The sequence below is a fragment of the Gossypium hirsutum genome, chromosome A08, assembly GCF_007990345.1.
Source record: "Gossypium hirsutum isolate 1008001.06 chromosome A08, Gossypium_hirsutum_v2.1, whole genome shotgun sequence".
NCBI lineage: Eukaryota > Viridiplantae > Streptophyta > Magnoliopsida > Malvales > Malvaceae > Gossypium > Gossypium hirsutum.
In genome coordinates this window covers 13428020-13451836 of record NC_053431.1, presented here as the reverse complement: position 1 = coordinate 13451836, position 23817 = coordinate 13428020, and the positions used below count along the sequence as shown (strand labels likewise).

General features: G+C 37.0%; 1 non-coding gene across 1 annotated transcript; it reads left to right on the top strand.

Moving 5' to 3' along the window:
- The first annotated feature begins 8024 nt into the window (after nucleotides 1-8024).
- On the top strand, nucleotides 8025-8131 carry LOC121205774 (small nucleolar RNA R71). The gene has a single exon (XR_005900849.1). It is a non-coding gene; the product is annotated as a small nucleolar RNA R71 (small nucleolar RNA).
- Nucleotides 8132-23817: the final 15686 nt, after the last annotated feature.

Below are 23817 nucleotides of genomic sequence, written 5' to 3'. Positions count from 1 at the left end.
AAATCATCAAAAAAATCAGAAATTGAGGCATGGGCTAGTTACAATACTTAACAACGATTACAAAAACGTAGAAATTATCAAAAACCGATCAAAACTCATATCTTAATTAAGCCTTGTGTGTGCCAAAACTTAAAGCTCTTCAAACATAGGTTTTCTTTTCTATTTTCGGTAGATTAACATACATAATGACCTTATTTTTCATGTTTTGTTATAATAATATTTACATAATAAACATTTTACCATTATAACCTTTGTTAAACCATTATAAAATCACATAATGGATGGTTATTAATGTCCATTCAAACTTCCAATGGTCAAATAACCATATAAGGACCTCTCATTTATAAAGCCATATCAAATAGACACTTTAACAAGTAGCAGACAACTTTTACATTTTACGCGATTAGGTCTTTTTTCAAAATTAAGCACACAAACATTCAAATTATTTGTTAGACTGAAATATGGTTATGAGCATGCTTATGTTTGTTTATCTCTTATCTGTTTATGAAAGTTTGTTGAGCATGATTTATCTGTTAATTCTGTATGCATGTCATGTTACTGTAATTCGGGTAGGATGATGTATATTGGAGGAAGTGTTCTGAAAGCCAGATTATGCCTAATACCTGGTAGCATAGCTGCATTATATCTGATATGTGCTGCATTGGTACAGCGTGGTGTGTAGGGCTAGGTGGGTGTTTTAAACCCCACATGGTGTGTAAGGATGGTCGGAGATAGTGTGTAGAGGATAGGGGTCGGATTCTGATGTCTGATTTGCATATCTATAACTATGTTTGCATCTGACATGAGCACAGGCTCAAATATAAATATGTCTAATTTGTGGTATTCTGTATGTGTACATGCTTAACTCTACTGGGTTACACACTGAGTTTACGTAAACTCACCCTTTCTTTGTTTGCTTGTGCAGGTAACCCACAGTCTTAAGCAGATCGGTCCAGTGGAAGACTCGACGGTGACCACCTATTTTTATGGTTTTACTTTTTTTGGTTATGAAGTTTTGGCATTGAGGTTATACTTTTCTAGGACTCTTGACTCTATTAAGCTGTTTGACATTGGTTTTAGGTTTTTCTTTTTACTTATTTACAACTGTGACAGTTTACCAAAAGCAATGGCTTTTTTTTTTTAAAAATCTTGAATAGATTTTCTGGACACAACAATTTTACAAGCTTCTGCTACAAATATTTTTTATCTCTAATTGATTAAGTGAAAGAAAGCTTTACAATTAATAATAGCAATAAAGGCGTGATACGTGATATTTGCGATAGGTTTTAAAGATTTATAAATGAATCGTTCTTGAGACTAACTTATTATCATGATTAAGGCAAGTGTACCTATCGAATAGTAGTATAGTTCAGCAAGATCGGATTGTCGAACCCAAAGGAACCATGAGTACTAGTATTTACTTCCTTTTTATTATCTAGCCTAAAAATTAAGAGGTTTGGTTATCTAAACTAATTGCTTAAACTAAGAATGCACAGAAAGAAAATTTGGGAAAATAATTTTGGGAAAATCCACCTAGACTTCACTTGTTACTTCACTCTGAATCAGACGATTTATTCATTTGACTTGATCCGTAGAAATCTCTAAGTTATATTATTATCTCTCTCGAGACTAATAACGTCTAACCCTATGTTGAATAATTGAAATCTCTTTCTAATTAACACCCTAGGATTGCATTAACTCGATCTATGGATTCCCTTATTAAGTTTCACCCTAATCCAAAAAAATCTTATCACCTTATCTCTAGGCACGCAATCAACTCTGCTTAATTATGACAATTTTACTCTTAGACAAGGTCTGTTCCTCCCCTGAATAAGAGCATTAATTTGAATCCATATCCTAGAATATTAAAACAAGAATTAAGAACAAATAATTAAGAACAAGTCAAATATTTATCATACAATTCAAATAATAATAACAAGATTTGTCTTAGGTTTCATCCCCATTAGGTATTTAGGGGGTTTAGTTCATACATATGAAAGAAAACATCTCAAAAGCATAAAGATAACAAAAAATAAGAAAACCCAAAACTCCTGAAGGAACTTGAAGGGAGATCTTCACGTCTTGATGATGAATCCGGCTTCTAAAATGGATTAATTGGCTTTCCTTGAGTAATTCCTTGCTTCCTACTCTCCGTTCCTCCTCCTAAGTGCCTTATCAAGTGTTTAAATAGGCTTTAGAATGCCTAAGAGCCCTCAAAATTGGCCTTTTCCGAATAGGGTTATACTTGGGCTCAGTAGGGACATGCCCGTGTGACACGCCCCTGTGCGATTACTCCAGCCTGTGGTCAAGGTTGTTGAATAGGCACGGGCATGTAGTCTACCCGCGTAAGGAAGTCCAGGCCGTGTTGATTTCCCATGTGGGTCTATTTTCTCCATTTTCGGCCCGTTTCTCCCTCTTTTTACTCTCCTATGCTCATCTAAGTATAAAACATGAAATTTAAGGATTAGGAGCATCGAATTCACCAAATCTAAGGAGAAATCATCTGTAAATGCGCTAAGCATGGGATAAAAATATTTATAAATTACAGTTTATCAAATACCCCCACACTTAAGCATTTGCTTGTCCTCAAGAAAAATCCTCAACTCACAATCAAAATAAACTCTTAATTTATAATCCCTATCAATAATACCTCAAAATAATCCATAAGTATTCATACATTGAAAATTCAACTAAAAGTACATTAAAGTTTCAAACATTCCAAGTTCAGCATTTTATCACGAAAACATAGGTGTCTCCCCTCATCTAAGTGATTACCTTTGATCAAAATATCACAGAGTTTAACATCCTCACTAAAGATTTACTCAAATCACTCAAGGTGTTTAAGGACATCAATTAAAGCACTCATTAGTCAATATGAAAAGTTATTACCTTAGGCTTGCTTGAAAATCAAATCTCCAGCACTATATATTGAGCTGATACATCAATTAAAAAGGTCTTTTAGAGGGTTGTAACGTGGCTTTGGTTAGAAGGTGCGGTCACCAGCCGAAGGAAAAGATTAGAATCAAGATTGGATTGAAAAATTACCTAGCTAGAAAAATAACTAGTCATCAATTGAATACAAGTGAGCTTCTTCTCAGAATATGGAATTAACATTCAAGCTCAAAAACAACGAATTACTACTAATATGTATTGAAGTATTGTTTTTTTCAAGAACAATTCAAATACATAGAACTTAATTATCACAACGAAGAATAAAACATAGCTAAGCAATTAGTTCAAATCAAATCTCGACAAAAATAGGGATCAAATTAGGGGATTTCAACAATAATGGGTTATGGGTTAATATTAAGGGTAAATCAATTAATGGCTTGTTAGGCTCAAAGGGGTTCACTAAGGGTTAATTATAAAGGTAGGCTTTTGTGGAGTGAGTGGGTTAAACCTAAGTGCCTTTATCATCTTGACATATCAACTCAAATGGTATAGTCTTGACATGCATAATCAAGCAAGTTCTTGAATAACAAATCAAAACTGACGCACTCATAATGAAAGTGAGCATGAAAGAAATAAAATATGCTCTAAAGACTCAAGATCCCACAAAAATTATGGCTTTTTGATACTCAAACTTGTGAATTTCAACTCAAGATAATACCTAAACTTAGGGAAGCAACCTAAAAGTTTTTAATTCTTCAAAAATCAACTTATCATGCTTGATTCCCTAATGTCTTAAAGTTTAAACAATCAATGCATAATTTCCTAAGTTTTAATTCAAGACATATCAATAAAAATCATAAATTAATTAAAATTCATTCTAATAGTGATATGAGTAATTCACGTGATAGTAAGACAAAATTCAGGGATTTCTAATGATGATATAAAAGACCTCCAACACTTAAGATGTACATTGCCCTCAATGTACAAAGATAGATATATTGAAAAAGATAGATATATAATCATAAGATAGGGAGAGAAGTGAAACTTCCTGAATGATGAATGAACTCCTTGAATTGGAGTTATGGAGAATAATCAGCCAAAGCAATAATGAAAGTGGAGGAGGGTACTCCGGTGGTGGTAGAGGTTTATTAGTCTATAAGTCTTGAGCCAAAAGAACATTATATCTGGTGGTAGCTATGATCGTGGTCGAGTAGGACATGCCAGTCGTGGAGACCCTTTTCCATTGGAGTTTTTAGTTCCTACGTGATGATGAGCTATAGAGCTCTTTATAACTGTGATAAAAATCAAGAACTTTTTTTTAGAGATAGATAGAAGTAGAAATACTTGTAAAGAAATAGCCGGAAGCATAATTTGTTTCATATAATTTATAAAAGTTAAAGAAGAAAAATAAGCTTAATGAGGAATAAAATAAAAAATAGTCTTAAAAAATAAAAATAAAAGTAAAAACATAAAAATAATAATAAATAAAAGTTTTTAAATATTTTCATCGCTAGATGGTTCACGAGGTGGGGGTGGCGATGAGATGTGGAAGTGCTGACAAATCTGATGTAGAGTCGCATCAATGTGATCAAAGTGTTGAAAACAATACTGCTCAAATCGTGTAAGGCGCTCAGAGATGTCAGACAGTGAAGCTGCCGCATGAACTGGGCGAGGCGGTACTGAGGAGGGTAGGTGCCACGTCATTTCTCGATCATCCTCATACTTAGCATGCTCAAGATACCCTGTGGGAACATCTGGCCGATGAGAGTGAGGGAGGATGATTGTGCTGTTGTGTTGAGGAGCCCGAAGTGTCGAGCTAGTCGAGTCACATAGGGCCCGATAAAGATGACCCATCTCCTATGTCACTCCGTCTGATGGCGGATGGCGAGGGCGATGAAGTAGGCAAGGTTAAGGATGTACCCGTTCGCCATGCTCCATAAGAAATAGGCGTCGTGGGTGGTGACGACGCCGATTCTCTCTCGTCATCCCGTTAGTTTGTGGACCAAGATGGACTGTAGGTATCGCAGGGATGGGGTGAGGGCCGATGCCTTGGAGCGGCTAGGATCATAGGTGGCCGAGGCAGGGACGAGATCCCTCCAGCATTTTTTGGGGGGGAGTAGTGGATGTGGCGATGGAGGGTGTCGAGTTCATTGTCGTCCATGAACTCCTCCTTGTACAGCCCTAGTGCAATCCTGAACTCGGGTACGCTCAACTGGCATACTAGGCCACCAAGGCAGAACTGGACCATTCTAGGATCGTCGAAGTTGGTCATGACGGTCTGAAGATGGAAAGTCGAGCAGAGTTCCAATGTTAACTCGAGATATGTTGGCTCAATGATCTCAAAGAAGAGACCCTACGGGTCAGTCGTCCAGAGGGCTCAGACTGCGTCAGCCAATTGAATCTGTTCAAGTGTGACCTAATCAATGCAGCAGCCCACACTTAGGGGTTGGGCCCGTAATATCTGATATAATTCCTCTTGGGGTCCCAAGGGAACCTGGAGAAACAGGTGTCTAATCTTCGCGGTAGGACCCGAGGATGACCCTGCTCCTTTCTTCTTCTTCGAGGCGGGAACAACGGTCTTCTTACCACGTGAGGATGAAATTGTACCTGCATTGAAAAGTCGAAGTTCAACCAATACGCCCCAAAAATAGCATGGAAAAACAAAACTAAATAGGAATAATTCATGAGACTCACGTACTAGATGAAATAAACAAAACTAAAACAACTAAAGCAAATATCAAGTTATTAAAATAGGACTATGAGAATAATACTACGGGAAATATCTAATGCATGAGTGCATGAGGGTAAGCATAAAATCCATGGAAATGAGAAAAATGGATGAATGTAGTATGAAAAATGGCAATATTCTTTAATGACAAGCATGAGTATTTCTATTATTCTACTATGAATATTCACTTAAGATAGTTAAATGGATCAGAGAAATCATGAAATATGCAAAATATTCAAAGAAAATAGAGAGAAAAGAGTAAATAAATGTAAAAGGGAGAAGCTTGAGTTGTCGGAAATAGTGTTGTAAGTGGCACACAGGCGTGGCAGGTAGGGCGTGTAGTGTTGCAGCGGCTAGGGTTTGGGATTTTTGAGGAAGGGAAAGATGAATAGTGAGGGGTTTATATAGATTTTGGGGCACACGGCCGTGGAGCACGCCCGTGTGCCCTAATTTTTTCTCGTGTGTTTTGTGAATTTTAAATTTAGGCGCGTCTAACATTCGGCCCATGATCGTGTTCCTTGGGCGTGTGGGTGCACACGGCCGTGTTGCATGGCCATGTCTTGCTTTGTTCGCTTCTCCCAGGCCCGTGTATGATAGCCCACGCCCGTGTTAGTTTGATAGTGTCAACCACGGGGGCTGGGCACGGGTGTGTCACACACCCGTGCTAAATTGGCAGGTTGGCCTATGGTTTCAAAACACGGGCGTGTCGCACGCTGGTGTTGTTTTGGTAGTTTTGCCCAAGGCCTTAGCCCACGGCCATGGAAACTTATCGCATCCCATATTGGGGAAAAATTTTGCCCTGTCTTCACATAGCTGTATCGCACGGCCATGTCTCCTCCTATGGTGTGAGCACGGCCTAAGGCACACCCGTGTGCCTGGCCGTGTGGATGGGATAACCCTATGTTTTAATATTCAGTTAGTAGGTTAGATGTGAAAAAGTAGAATTTAAAAAAATCATTACTGTTAGTGCTCGGGTTGCCTCTCGAGAAGCGCTTATTTATAGTCTTAAGCTGGACTTACCTCTCTTCTGCATGGTCAAGGTGGTGCGAGGAGTTTACATTCCTCATCCCTGCTATCAACTTTATCAACATAAGGTTTAAGACGAGTATTGTTTACCTTAAAGGTGCCAAATTTGGGATGAATTACCTCAACTGTACCATATGGGAAAATACTGAGTACCGTGAGAGGAATTTCTTCATTAGGTTCAGAAGTGGCAATGCGAGGATTTGCTGCATCTAGTAGTACTTTGTCACCAACCTTAAGTTGATTTGGTGCGACATTGAGCTCGTCCTGGTCCAGTTTCAGTTTATCGGGTGTTCTCAATTTCTGTGTCCACCATTCATCTAGCTCTTCGATTTGTAGCCTTCGTTCTTCATAGATAGGTCCTTTGATATTGCTTGAACATGGCTTATATGCGCTCTTCGAAATTGTTTTTTGCACAGAGGGTTTCACCACATGATCAGTACCAGTAGCATGATTTATGCTCACTGTGGTCCACCTCACATTTATCTTGACTTACCACAACGCCTTGCCTCGGTTCTGATGCAGGCTCAACTAACCCTTCCTTGTCTTGAGTGGTAGTCGTATTGAGTTGTTCCCTTGGGTTAGATTCCGTGTTACTCAGTTCTGGTTCAGGTGCAACTAACCCTTCCGCATCTTGAATGGTAATTGCATTGATTTGCTCCCTTGGGTTAGATTCAATGTTACTCGGCAAACTACCTTGTGGTTGTTCAGAAATTAGTTTGGCAAGTTGGCCTATCTGAGTTTTGAGCCCTTGGATTGACGCTTGTTGATTCTTAAAGGCTGTCTCGATATTCTGGAAATGAGTTTCTGACGCTGAGATGAATTTTGTTAGCATCTCCTCAAGGTTCGGCTTTTTCTCTTGTTGGTAAGGTGGTTGTTGAAAACTCGAAGGATGTTGTGACCTTTGATTTCCTTGACCGCCCACGAGAAATTGGGATGGTTCCTCCAACCTGCATTATAAGTGTTACTGTACGGGTTATTTTGGGGTCTAGAGTTATTGTTACCCATATATTGGACTTGTTCCTCCTCGATGTTAGGGTTGAATGGTTGATATTCTATGCATGCTCCTCCTCCATTCGAATCGCACCTCATCACTAGATGTACCTGAGTAGAACCACACAAACTGTCAATCTTTTTATTTAAGAGTTCTACTTGGTTAGATAGCACAGTAACTGCATCGAGGTTGAAAACACCGGCTGTTTTCGTCGGCTGTGTCCTCATAACTTGCCACTGATAGTTATTCAGTGACATCTCCTCAATAAATTCGTAAGCCACCTCAGGTGTCTTATTATTGATAGTTCCACCACCGGCTGCGTCAATCATCTGCCAAGTCGAAGGATTCAGGCCATTGTGAAATGTTTGATCCTGTAGCCAGAGTGGTAACCCATGGTGAGGGCATCTTCGCAAAAGGTCCTTGTATCTCTCCCATGCATCGTAGACTGTTTTTAAATCCATCTGCACAAAGGAAGAAATGTCATTCCTCAACTTAGCCATTTTAGCTGGCAGAAAATATTAAGTAAAAACTTTTCAGTCATTTGTTCCCAAGTAGTGATTGACCCTCATGGTAACGAGTGCAACCACTCTTAGCTTTGTTCCTCAATAAAAGGGAAAAAACCGAAGGCGAATGTTATCATCAGAAATGCCATTGATCTTAAAAGTATCTCAAAACTCTAGAAAATTTGTCAAGTGATTGTTTGGATCCTCATCCTGCAAACCATCAAACTGAACAAACTGTTGTATCATTTGAATTGTGTTAGGTTTCAGTTCAAAATTATTTGCAGCAATAGCAGGTCTAACTATACGTGACTCAGTTCCTATTAAATTAGGTTTAGCATAATCATACATTGTGCACGGAGCAGGATTCTGATTTACTGGATCAGCAGCAATCGCAGGAGGTAGCAGATTTTCTTGGTTTTCAGCCATCTCCTCGGTTGTGGTTGAAGTATCGTCCTCTTGCTTGTCCTCTGTGTATCTTAGGCTTCACCTTATTTCTCTTCGGTTTTTGCGAACTGTGCGGTCGATCTCACCATCAAAAAGTAGTGGTCCTGACGAGTTTCTTCTAGTGATAAACTAGAAAAAAAACCTGTCAGAAGAAAATAAATGAAAAATTAGAAAAGAAAATAAAAATTTAAATTGCAATAAAAGTAAAATGGCTAAAGTAATAAAAATCGAGTGCGCCAAAAACTTGATATGTGATATTCGTGACATGTGTTAAAGATTTATAAATGAATCGTTCTTGAGACTAACTTATTATCACGATTAAGATAAGTTTACCTATCAAACAGTAGTATAGTTCAGCAAGACCAGATTATCAAACCCAAAGGAACCACGAGTACTAGTATTTACTTACTTTTTATTATCTAGCCTAAAAATTAAGAGGGTTTGGTTATCTAAACTAATTATTTAAACTAAGAATGCACAGAAAGAAAATTTGGGAAAATACTTTTGGGAAAATTCGATTGATTATGACAATACCTAGGGAAAAATCCACCTAGACTTCACTTGTTATTTCACTCTGAATCAGATGATTTATTCATTTGACTTGATCCGTAGAAATCCCTAATTTATATTATTATCTCTATTGAGACTAATAACGTCTAACCCTAGGTTGAATAATTAAAATCTTTTTCTAATTAACGCCTTAAAATTACATTAACTCGATTTATGGATTCCTTTATTAAGTTTCACCCTAATCCGACAAAATCTTGTCACCTTATCTCTAGGCACACAATCAACTCCGCTTAATTATGACAATTTTACTTAGACAAGGTCTATTCCTCCTCTGAATAAGAGCATTAACTTGAATCAATATCCTGGAATATTAAAACAAGAATTAAGAACAAATAATTAATAACAACTCAAATATTTATCATACAATTTAGATAATAATAACAAGATCTGTCTTAGGTTTCATTCCCCTTAGGTATTTAGGGGATTTAGTTCATACTTATGAAAGAAAACATCTCAAAAGCATAAAGATAACAAAACATAAGAAAACCCAAAACTCTTGAAGGAACTTGAAGGGAGATCTTCAGTCTTAATGATGAATCCGGCTTTTGAGATGGATCAATCGGCTTTCCTTGAGTAATTCGTTGCTTCCTACTCTCCGTTCCTCCTCCTAAGTGCCTTATCAGGTGTTTAAATAGGCTTTAGAATGCCTAAGAGCCCTCAAAATTGGCCTTTTCCGAATAGGGTTATACTTGGGCTCGGTAGGGACATGCCCATGTGACACGCCCCTGTGCGATTACTCCAGCCTGTGGTCAAGGTTGTTGAATAGGCACGGGCGTGTAGTCTACCCGTGTAAGTCGTGCTTCGATCCTGCCAAATGGACACGGCCGTGTGACACGCCTGTGTGAGGAAGTCCAGGCCGTGTTGATTTCCCACGTGGGTCCATTTTCACCGTTTTCAGCCCGTTTCTCGTTCTTTTTACTCTCCTATGCTCACTTAAGTATAAAACATGAAATTAAAGGATTAGGAGCATCTAATTCACCAAATATAAGGAGAAATCATCTATAAATACGCTAAGCATGGGATAAAAATATGTATAAATTTTGGTTTATCAAGGCGAATGAACGAGAAAGGTTTTAACTTAACGATAATGGTTTTTCAACCCATTTCATATGACACTTCTAGATTCGGTCATAACGTCTAGGCTGGGTTTGGGGTGTTACAATCGAACCTACATGAAATAAATAATAGTGCCTAGTCACCCGTTAGCGTTGAACCTACACAACAAATAGCCTGGCCAAGGCTTAATATACCTATATTATCAAGTGCACAACACATATTGGAGCTCAAAACCTGCAAACAATAATCTGTAACCTCGTATATGAGTCTTTTACTAATTTCAACAAGATTTATCTCACATTGTACCACAATTCATAGTCACCAACAATCACCATTACTAGATCAAAATATAACATAGTAGAATTAGCAATTTTGTTAAACTGTATGAACTTACCAAGAATAACATCAAAAGCAAAAGTGTTAGGGACTAGTCTATAAATTTCCTTTTCCCTCGACTATTAACCATCTTATTCAAATCTTGATATATAATATAAATTTATTTCAATTTAATCACTCAAATATCATATAACAACCTATTATAAATATATGCAAGTCAATTTTATCTTTCGATTATTTCTTCAAATTTTACGTTTTATTAAATTTAGCCCCTAAAATCAAACTTATCATAACTTCCAAATTTTAAAAAAACTTCAAGTATATCCAATTAAAGCCTCCTATTATCAAAAAATAAAAAAAATCACATGCCAATTTCAAGATATTAACAATTTAGTCCTTATGTTCAAAACTAACAAAAATCATTTTACAAAATAGTTCTATTTTTCATCAAAGCTTCAAGCTCTACCATAAACATTCAAAAACTTCAATTAAAATCAATGGAAACTTTAAAAATCTTTAACAGTTATGAACATGGAGATACAGGTTAGTTGGACCTAGTTGCAACATGTAACACCCCTAACCCGAGTTTATCACCGGAACAGGGTTACAGAGCATTACCAGAGATTACAGATCAGATAACAGACATTTCACTTTTGTACAATATTCATGTCATAAATCAATCAATTAAGTCCCTTATAAGAGCCCTCAAGGCCCAAAATTTGCTTACAATTAAGTTGGAACTAAATTGAAAACTCAAAATTTTTCGCGAAATTACAAAATTTTACTAGGTGCAGGGGACACACGCCCGTGTGGTTCACACAGTCAAATGACATGCCCGTGCCCCAAGCCGTGTGGGCATTCGATGTGAAGCACACGGTAGTGTCCCAGCCTATGTCCTTACTCGTGTAACTCTTTGACTTGGGTCACACGGTGAGCCAGATGCCTGTATGCTAGGCTGTGTGGTCAATTTAAATTTCAATAATTTGGTGTAGAGGTCACACGGCCGAGACACATGCCCGTGTCTCTACCCGTGTGATGATACTTTAGCATTCTGTTTCTTAATTTTTAAGATGTAGGGGATACTTGGCCAAACCACACGCCCGTGCGCATGCCTATGTATCACACACGGTTGAGACACACGTCCGTGTGTCTGCCTGTGTGGACAGAATAAGGCCATTTTCCAATCCTTATTTCTCACCCAAATATGTCTTCCACTTATATTGACATTTTAACACATTTCAAAGTCAATAAAAAATGTTTAAATCAAGCCAAAATTGAGTCTTATGCATGGCTTATCGTTGCCTGTGTTTAAGTGTTTAAACTTACCAAATACATACACACACATATATATACATATAAGTATATTTTGTTATTTATGCTTGCTTAAAGCCATTTATCATTAGATTTATATGCTTTTCATGGCACAACCATTTCAAACACATCAAACATAATAAGACCTTATACAATTTTCATCAAAATATACTGAATACTAGCCATTCGAATGGCTAGTTACAACCAAAGCATTAACTTACCATCATTGGCCAAATTAACCTATACCTGCCATTATAACTAGAATTAATTTTACCATTTGCATGAATGGGCCAATGGGTAGTGTGAAATATCTCCGCTAAGCTTCTGACCCAACGAGCTTCCGAATTCCTTTAAAACAGGGAAATAAAAAAATAAAGTAAGCTTTTAAGCTTAGTAAGTTCGTATAACATGGAAATTTATCTTACCACTATTTTATAAACATAAGGTAAACATACATTTCATTCCCAAGTCGTGTTGGCCAAGTGCCTAAACACATATCTTCATCAACCATGTTAGTCACTATAATCCGTATAATAGCTTAAATTCACGAATGTACATAGTCATCAAATAAGATTCATACACATATTTCTTCCATCACATTTTTCAATATATTATGAATGAACAAAACCATCAAGCATATTTCACATTCATGTATCAAATACACCATGATTTAACATGTCATATGATATCATTTCCATGTACTTCAGGCTTGTACCAATAATAGTTTGTTTTGAACTCAGGTTAATCATATATTTTTCATGAATATCAAGAAACATGTCTGAGTTCAACATTAATCAAATTTCTATATTCATATACTTTCCTCATCATGTGTTCAAATATCATGTACAAGTCATTTTCATATAATTCATGTATATGCTTGTAATAATTTGTTTCATGTCAGGATTTTACCAGTTGAACCATTTAAAATATCGATGGATATACAGGTAGTACACTTCAAGTGTACAAATCAGAAATTTGTCAATTCATATTCAGGAGTGCTCTTTAAAGCACATAATTAGGAAATCCTCTCTCAAGCCATATAACAGGAAGCTTATAAAGAGCCATTAATCGAGAAGCTCACAAAGAGCCTTTCAGGAAGCTTATCCGGGCTATATAACAAGAAGCTCACATAGAGCAATAATTAGGAAGTTCACATAGAACTTTTAATTAGAAAGCTCATGAAGAGTCTTTAAATGGGAAGCTCACGAAGAGCCATTTAATGGGAAGCTCTGGATAGCCATATTGTGACAGCCCTAAATTGACCCTAGTCGGGAAGTGGTTTCGGGACCGCTAAACCGAGTCACCGAAGTATTTGAATGTGATAATTATTGTCTAAAATATGTGAATATGAATGTGTGAAAGTTTTAAGCTTCGATTTAGTCGATTGCATGTGAATTTAGTTAATAGGACTTATGTGTGACACTTTTGAAATGTGATAGGTTAATCTATAAGGACCTATTAAAGCATGTAGTGAACATAATGGTTTTGCATGTCAAATACTCCTTTTTTTATACATAGTGGCCGGCCATGATGGAGCATATATTAGAATATGTGGTAAATTTCCATGAAGTGGTCATTATTTTATGTAAAAGAAAGGAAATAATAAAAGAAAAAAAAAGAATGAAAATGTGATGAAAACAAAAGAAGAAATCGGTTCTTCTTGGCCAAATGAAGAGATGAAGAAATAAGGGGAACTTGCCAAAAGAAATTCGGCATTCTTCTTTAGCTAGTAAGAGGTAAGTTTTGAATTGTTGATTTAGTTTTATGATAGGTTAAGTTAGTAATTGGATGCACTCTTAGTAATGTTAAGAAAGTTGGAGCTTTTATGGTGGTTTGGGCATCATGCCGTGAATCTAAGTGTTAACATTGGAGGTCATTTTCATGTTGTATGGGATAAAAGGGGGATGATAGTATGGAATGAAGATTTTTGAATAAGTAGGTTAGTAGCACTCGGTACATTCGGTTACATTGAGTCTAATTAGAATGTTAATTTCTTTCTCTATGATTATTTTCCTTGTATGTTAAAGGGGTCCTTTGATAGGGCCGAATGAATTATGAACGTCATAATAAAGAAAAATGTATGAAGTTAAGGTGCAAATTTTAGTTCGGGTGATAGGGATAATTCAATTGAAATGTTGAGTATGGGAGTTGTCATTTTAGGTTAAGATCAAAAGAATGGTTAATAGGCATTAAAAGGTTAAATGTATGAAATTTGATGTATAATAACTTTTAGGTAATTACATAAGTAAGGTTAAATTTAATTTGGTATATTCGGCCATATAGGTGTATATGTTTGTGATAATATTTTTGTTAACTCTCGATAATCGATTGAAGGAGTAATATTGGCTTATAAGGTTGAGTTGATTCATGATGTTGTATATTAGAATTAAAAATACTTGAGGCTAGGTTACCTTAATAGTGATAATACATTCGGCCTTGAAGCATTAATCGAATATTGGCTAAGGTTTTGATATTTTGAACAAGGATAATTGTGAAATGGAGTGAAAACCATTAAATTATACACATAAGTATCCAGCAAGAAAATTAAACTACTAAATGTGTTTATTCTAGATCAAGACATCAAAGGGGGAGAATCAAACAAAGGCAAAGCAAAGATAATCGAGTAGTCGATTAGGAATCATTTCATCCAATATAAGGTAAGTCCTTAAGCACTCCTGTGAGGTTTATTAGCTTGTATATAAATAATATTAGTGAATCATAAAAGGGATTCCTTTCGTTAGGAGTTCTCTTGGAATAATTTTCCTATTTATTAATATGACCATATGTGCTATTTAAATTAAGTAAATTTCCTTATCAAAATGAGTTAACATGTGGCACTATGTGTGCGGAATTAAGTAGCACTATGTGTGCCGATTTGGGTGTTGAAGTATAAGAGAAAATCCAATGCACTGAGTGTGCGGTGTGCTATGGCACTATGTGTGCGAGTGTGACGAGCACTATGTGTGCAAATTCGATTAATAATATAAAATGAGCATAAAAGAACGAAGTGGTAGAACTAGTAACTAAAGTATCGAACTTGAGGCATGTACTGAGTAGGTACAAATTTATCTAGTGCATCAAAATTCCATGCTTTGAGGGATCGGGTCTAAATCAATTGGGTTGTTTTGGTGTTTGATTTGATTGTAGGACTTGGCATGAGATTAAATCGAAATTCTAAGAAATGATAGCGTAGCTCGGTATAGTTGGAGTAACTAATTTTTTTTGCATTATTTGCTTCTCTTATGATCTCTTATAATTATACGGTATGTAATGCTTATGACTTACTGAGTTATATACTCATTGGTGTGTTTATTTGTCACTTATTTAGGTTCCTTTGATCCATTTTTATGTGCTCGGGATCACCGTCGAAGTCATCGCACTAGCTTGAAACTTTTTGGTATCTTCTTCTTAGTTGGTCTAAGAGAACATTTCGGCATGTATAGGCTATTATGTTTTGTTGAACTTTGGTATGTATACTTTTAGCCATGCGAAAATGGCGTAAATGTTAAGTTGAATTGGGTCTTATGATACTTAGTTCTAAGTAACAGTTAAAGTCTATTTAATTATTATGCCATTTGTCATGGCTAATCATTTCCGGTGTTACACTCATGATATGGTTATTGAGTAGTAAGGAAATGCTTGGTAATGATTAGCCTTGGGTATGGCTAGCCATGATCATACTTGGTGATATGCACGCTAAATTACTCTAATAGAAAAAAAAATTTACTCTAATAATAGAGGCAGACAGCAGTAGTGTTGTAAAATTGAAAAATCACTAAAAGTAGTAGAAATGGAATTAAATAATGGATAAATTATGGAATCGAAGATCGATGAGTCTATTTTTACATGGAAGAAGTAAAACAAGTATATGAGCTATACTGTATGAGATATTTAAAATCTTGTGAAATAGGACCAGAACGATTTCTGGATCCCCTGTCCCAAATTTAGAAATTCACCATAAATTCTACAAAGATAATTAGAAGTCATAATTTATATTTACAGATTCCATATTGAGTCTACTTTTATTAGGGACAAACGGCATAGTCATTGAATCTCTGTACAAAGAGATATCTGGTTCGTAATACACAGAGTTCAGAGTAGTCGAACCCTGAAACAGGGGAAACTTTAACTAATAAACTGTACTAATTGGCTTGACCAAAAATTCTAGAAAACACTTTGTAGATGTACACATGAGTCTAGTTTCAGGAAAAATTTACGGAACTGGTTTTCGAGTTTTGTAACTCGAGATATGATTTTTAAGGTGGCAGTGATGCAGTTAGCCAACTTGTCTGGAAATGGTAAAATGAACTGTATAAATAAATGAGTCAAGTTCGTTCACACTTCGTGTCCGACTCCGGAAACGGGCTCGGGTGGGTGTTACAATTAAATTGGTATCAAAGCTATGGTTTAGTCGGTTCTAGGACTACCATAGCGCGTGTGAGTCTAGCTATACATGCCTTAATGTTAGTATTTGATAGTGTGATGACTTCTGACGGTCGAATATTTTTTTTGTTTTGATTAGTAAATGGAACCCAATCTAGAGAGAACCTTAGCGGATGATGTTGAAAGTGTAGCGGCTGCTCCTATGCAAGGGACATCGCCTGTTGAACCTCAATCATCAGCGAATAATCAAGATGATAGGGCAAAACAAGCCTTCTTTACCATGATGAATGAGTGGGTCGCACAATATGCCCGAACTAACTCGACTGCTCAACCATTCCCGAATTTAAATAATTCGCCTCAGGTGCCTATAATACCACCAGATACTGATCCTGTAAGGCCGAGTAAACCTCCTGTGAATTTGATTAGGAAGCGTGGGGCCAAGGAATTCCGAGCCATAGCTACTGATGATGCTGAAAGGGCCGAGTTTTGGCTTGATAACACCATCCGGGTTTTTGATGAGCTGTCTTGCACACCTGATGAGTGTTTAAAGTGTGCCATATCTTTGTTACGAGACTCAGCCTACTATTGGTGGAGAACCTTGATTACTATAGTCCCGAAGGAACGAGTTACTTGGGATTTCTTCCAGACGGAATTTCGAAAAAAGTATATTAGTCAACGGTTTATCGATCAAAAACGTAAAGATTTTTTGGAACTTAAGCAAGGCCGTATGACAGTATCTGAATACGAACGCGAATTTGTAAGACTCAGTCGATACGCTTGGGAGTGTGTAGCTGATGAAATTGCTATGTGTAAAAGATTTGAAGAAGGATTGAATGAAGATTTAAAGCTACTAGTGGGTATTTTGGAGATAAAAGAATTTGTAACACTAGTTGAACTAGCTTGTAAGGCAGAAGAACTTGGAAAGGAGAAAAAGAAGGCTGAATTTGAAACTAGAGACTTCCGTAAAAGATTGGCGGGAAAAACTTCATTCTCGGCCGTAAAGAAGTTCAGGGAAGATACTAATAAATCGAAGACGACTGCAGGAATTTCTATTAGAGAGCGACCATCAACGAACTCTCGAGCTACTTCGGTTGCTAGTGTGGGTAACAATTGTCAAGAAAAACCTGAATGTCCACAATGTGGAAGACGACACGTAGGCGAATGTTGGGGTAAGTCTACTAACAGAGCCTGTTACAGATGCGGTTCGAAGGATCACTTCATTAGAGATTGCACGGAACTTGATGAGAAAAATAAGATGCAAGGTGCAAGACATAGTGGAACAACGATTAGAGGTAGACCGCCGAGAATTTCAGGAGGTAGGGGTGGTGGCCAGAAAGGGACTTCTGATACGGCTGTTCGATCTGAGACTCGTGCTCCCGCTAGAGCATATGCCATCCGCGCACGAGAGGAGGCGTCCTCCCCTGATGTTATCACTGGTACTTTCACTCTCTTTGATACTAATGTGATTGCATTGATTGACCCTGGCTCTACTCATTCATATGTATGTGAGACTTTAGCATCCAGTAAGACTCTACCTGTTGAGTCTACTGAGTTCGTAATTCGAGTGTCAAACCCCTTGGGTCGATAAGTACTTGTTGACAAAGTGTGTAAGAAATGTCCTCTGATGATCCGAGATTCCTGTTTTCCGGCCGACTTGATGCTTTTACCGTTTGATGAATTTGATGCTATTCTCGGTTTGGATTGGTTTACCGTGCATGATGCGGTTGTGAATTGTAAAAGCAAGACTATTGATTTGAGGTGTGCAAATAATGAAATAATCCGAGTTGAGTCTACTGTCTTGAATGGATTGCCAACAATAATATCCTCGATGTTAGCTCAAAAATATGTGAGAAAGGGGTGTGAAGCGTATCTTGCATACGTACTTGATAATAAAGAGCCAGAAAAGAAACTTGAATCGGTACCAGTGGTTTGTGAATATCCGGATGTTTTTCCCGAAGAATTACCGGGTTTACCACCTGTTCGGGAGGTAGAGTTTGGTATTGAGCTTGTACCTGGGACTACCCTGATTTCGATAGCTCCGTATCGTATGACACCAACCGAGTTAAAAGAGTTGAAAGCTCAGTTGCAAGAGTTGACGGATAGAGGTTCGCTCGACCAAGTTTCTCACCTTGGGGTGCACCAGTATTGTTTGTGAAAAAGAAGGACGGTACCATGAGGTTGTTCATCGACTATCGTTAGCTGAATAAGGTGACAATAAAGAATAAATATCCGATACTGCGTATTGATGATTTGTTTGATCAACTAAAGGGAGCCTCGGTGTTTTCAAAGATATATTTGAGATCGGGTTATTATCAGTTGCGAATTCGAGATTCGGATATACCCAAAACTGCTTTCAGAACGAGGTACGGTCACTACGAGTTCTTAGTAATGCTGTTTGGGCTCACTAATGCCCCTGCGGTATTTATGGATTTGATGAATCAGATTTTCAGACAGTACTTAGACCGGTTTGTAGTTGTGTTTATTGATGACATCTTGGTCTATTCAAGAGGTGAGACCGAACATGCTGAGCACCTGAGATTAGTGTTGCAGATTTTACGAGATAAGCAATTATATGCCAAGTTCAGTAAGTGTGAGTTCTGGTTAAGAAAGGTTAGCTTCTTGGGTCATGTGGTATCTGCATCGGGTATTCGAGTTGACCCGAGTAAAATTTCAGCTATACTTAACTGGAAGTCGAGAAATATTACTGAGGTTCGGAGCTTTTTGGGACTAGCCGGCTACTACAGACGGTTTGTAAAGGGTTTCTCGATGATAGCCACACCACTGACGAAGCTACTTCAAAAAGATGTTAAGTTCGAATGGATGGAAAAATGTCAGAAAAGTTTCGATCAACTGAAAACTTATTTGACTGAAGCTCCAATTCTAGTGCAGCCCGAATCAGGCAAAGAGTTTGTCATTTATAGTGACGCATCCCTACTTGGGTTGGGTTGCGTATTGATGCAAGAACGTTGAGTTGTGGCCTATGCGTCGAGACAACTGAAGCCACATGAGAAGAATTATCCAACCCATGATCTCGAACTAGCTGCCATTGTGTTCGCCTTGAAATATGGCGACATTACTTATTTGGTGAGAAGTGCCATGTATATTCGGATCACAAAAGTCTCAAATATTTGATGACTCAAAGAGACTTGAATCTGCGACAAAGGCGTTGGCTTGAGTTGTTGAAAGATTATGAGCTTGTCATTGATTATCACCCGGGAAAGGCTAACGTGGTTGCAGACGCCTTAAGCCGGAAATCACTGTTTACTTTACGAGTGATGAATGTACACTTGTCTGTTCTACCCGAAAATATGTTAGTAGCTGAATTAAAGGCCAAACCATTATTGATTCATCAAATTCGTGAAGCTCAGAAAGTCGATGATGAATTGGTTGCAAAACGGGCTGAATGTGTTCCGAATATGGAATCAGAGTTTCAAATTGATGATGATGATTGTTTGAGGTTCAGGAGTCGTTTGTGCGTTCCAAGAAATTCAGAACTCATTTCGATGATTATGAACGAAGCTCATTGTACCCGAATGTCAATTCACCCGGGGAGTACGAAAATGTACAACGATCTGAGACGTCAGTTTTGGTGGCATGGTATGAAACGAGACATTTTTGATTTTGTATCGAAGTGTTTAATATGTCAACAAGTGAAAGCGGAACATCAAGTGCCTACAGGTTTACTTCAGCCGATCATCATACCTGAATGGAAATGGGATCGAGTCACGATGGATTTTGTATCTGGGTTGCCAGTATCGGCAAGTAAGAAAGATGCGATTTGGGTTGTTGTTGATAGACTGACTAAGTCGGCTCACTTTATCCCCGTACGAACGGATTTTTCATTGGATAAACTAGCTGAATTGTATGTTTCTCAGATTGTGAGATTACACGGGGTACCGATTTCTATTGTGTCGGATAGAGATCCGAGATTCACCTCACGATTTTGGAAGAAATTGCAAGAAGCTTTGGGTACCAAGCTGCATTTTAGCACCGCTTTTCATCCACAAACCGATGGTCAATCCGAGCGGATAATTCAGATACTTGAGGATATGTTGAGATGTTGCATCCTCGAGTTTAGTGGTTCATGGGAACAGTATTTACCTTTGATTGAATCCGCTTACAATAATAGTTTTCAATCAAGTATTAAGATGGCACCTTACGAGGCTTTGTACGGTCGTAAATGCCGTACACCATTGTTTTGGACCAAGCTTGGTGAAAGTAAAATTTTTAGAGTTGATTTAATTAAAGATGCTGAACAGAAAGCAAAAGTAATCCGTGAAAGTCTGAAGGCAGCCACAGATCGCCAGAAGTCGTACGCGGATTTGAAACGAAAAGACATTGAGTATCAGGTGGGAGATAAAGTGTTTCTTAAAGTTTCACCTTGGAAAAAGATACTCAGATTTGGCCGTAAGGGCAAATTGAGTCCGAGATTCATTGGGCCGTATGAAATCTCCGAACGAGTTGGTCCAGTTGCGTATAGATTGATTTTGCCCCCTGAACTTGAAAAGATTCACGACGTCTTTCATGTTTCGATGCTTCGACGTTATAGATCTGATCAATCGCACATAATTAATCCATCAGAGGTTGAAATTCAACCCGATATGAGTTATGAAGAAGAACCGATTCGTATCCTGGCTCGTGAAGTGAAAGAGTTACGAAACAAAAGGGTTCCTTTAGTAAAAGTGTTATGGCTCAAACACGGATGGAAGAAGCTACTTGGGAGACCGAGAACTCTATGAAAGAACAATACCCAACCTATTTACCGGTAAGATTTTCGGGGATGAAAAATTTCTTAAGTGGGGGAGAGTTGTGACAGCCCTAAATTGACCCTAGTCGGGAAGTGGTTTCGGGACTGCTAAACCGAGTCACCGAAGTATTTGAATGTGATAATTATTGTCTAGAATATGTGAATATGAATGTGTGAAAGTTTTAAGCTTCGATTTAGTCGATTGCATGTGAATTTAGTTAATAGGACTTATGTGTGACACTTTTGAAATGTGATAGGTTAATCTATAAGGACCTATTAAAGCATGTAGTGAAAATAATGGTTTTGCATGTCAAATACTCCTTTTTTTATACATAGTGGCCGGCCATGATGGAGCATATATTAGAATATGTGGTAAATTTCCATGAAGTGGTCATTATTTTATGTAAAGAAAGGAAATAATAAAAGAAAAAAAAGAATGAAAATGTGATGAAAACAAAAGAAGAAATCGGTTCTTCTTGGCCGAATGAAGAGATGAAGAAATAAGGGGAACTTGCCAAAAGAAATTCGGCATTCTTCTTTAGCTAGTAAGAGGTAAGTTTTGAATTGTTGATTTAGTTTTATGATAGGTTAAGTTAGTAATTGGATGCACTCTTAGTAATGTTAAGAAAGTTGGAGCTTTTATGGTGGTTTGGGCATCATGCCGTGAATCTAAGTGTTAACATTGGAGGTCATTTTCATGTTGTATGGGATAAAAGGGGGATGATAGTATGGAATGAAGATGTTTGAATGAGTAGGTTAGTAGCACTTGGTACATTCGGTTACATTGAGTCTAATTAGAATGTTAATTTCTTTCTCTATGATTATTTTCCTTGTATGTTAAAGGGTCCTTTGATAGGGCCGAATGAATTATGAAAATCATAATAAAAAAATGTATGAAGTTAAGGTGCAAATTTTAGTTCGGTGATAGGGATAATTCGTTGAAATGTTGAGTATGGAGTTTCATTTTAGGTTAAGATCAAAAGAATGGTTAATAGGCATTAAAAGGTTAAATGTATGAAATTTGATGTATAATAACTTATAGGTAATACATAAGTAAGGTTAAATTTAATTTGGTATATTCGGCCATTAGGTGTATATGTTTGTGATAATATTTTGTTAACTCTCGATAATCGATTGAAGGAGTAATACTGGCTTATAAGGTTGAGTTGATTCATGATGTTGTATATTAGAATTAAAAATACTTGAGACTAGGTTACCTTAATAGTGATAATACATTCGGCCTTGAAGGATTAATCGAATATTGGCTAGGGTTTTGATATTTTGAACAAGGATAGTTGTGAAATGGAGTGAAAACCATTAAATTATACACATAAGTATCCAGCAAGAAAATTAAACTACTAAATGTGTTTATTCTAGATCAAGACATCAAAGGGGGAGAATCAAACAAAGGCAAAGCAAAGATAATCGAGTAGTCGATTGGGAATCATTTCATCCAATATAAGGTAAGTCCTTATGCACTCCTGTGAGGTTGATTAGCTTGTATATAAATAATATTAGTGAATCATAAAAGGGATTCCTTTCGTTAGGAGTTCTCTTGGAATAATTTTCCTATTTATTAATATGACCATATGTGCTGTTTAAATTAAGTAAATTCCTTATCAAATGAGTTAACATGTGGCACTATGTGTGCGGAATTAAGTAGCACTATGTGTGCCGATTTGGGTGTTGAAGTATAAGAGAAATCCATGCACTGAGTGTGCGGTGTGCTATGGCACTATGTGTCGAGTGTGACGAGCACTATGTGTGCAAATTCGATTAATAATATAAAATGAGCATAAAGAACGAAGTGGTAGAACTAGTAACTAAAGTATCGAACTTGAGGCATGTACTGAGTAGGTACAAATTTATCTAGTGCATCAAAATTCCATGCTTTGAGGGATCGGGTTTAAATCAATTGGGTTGTTTTGGTGTTTGATTTGATTGTAGGACTTGGCATGAGATTAATCGAATTCTAAGAATGATGCGTAGCTTGGTATAGTTGGAGTAACTGATTTTTTTGCATTATTTGCTTCTCTTATGATCTCTTATAATTATACGGTATGTAATGCTTATGACTTACTGAGTTATATACTCATTGGTGTGTTTATTTGTCACTTATTTAGTTCTTTGATCCATTTTTGTGTGCTCGGGATCACCGTCGAAGTCATCGCACCAGCTTGCAACTTTTTGGTATCTTCTTCTTAGTTGGTCTAAGAGAACATTTCGGCATGTATAGGCTATTATGTTTTGTTGAACTTTGGTATGTATACTTTTAGCCATGCGAAATGGCGTAAATGTTAAGTTGATTGGGTCTTATGATACTCAGTTATAAGTAACAGTTAAGTCTATTTATTATTATGCCGTTTGTCATGCTATCATTTCCGGTGTTACACTCATGATATGGTTATTGAGTAGTAAGGAATGCTTGGTAATGATTAGCCTTGGGTATGGCTAGTCATGATCATACTTGGTGATATGCATGCTAATTACTCTAATAGAAAAAAATTTTACTCTATAATAGAGGCAGACAGCAGTAGTGTTGTGAAATTGAAAAATCACTAAAATAGTAGAAATAGAATTAAATAATGGATAAATTATGAATCGAAGATCGATGGTCTATTTTTACATGGAAGAAGTAAACAAGTATATGAGCTATACTGTATGAGATATTTAAAATCTTGTGAACAGGACCAGAACGATTTCTGGATCCCCTGTCCCGAATTAGAAATTCACCATAAATTCTACAAAGATAATTAGAAGTCATAATTTATATGTACAGATTCCATATTGAGTCTACTTTTATTAGGGACAAACGGCATAGTATATTGAA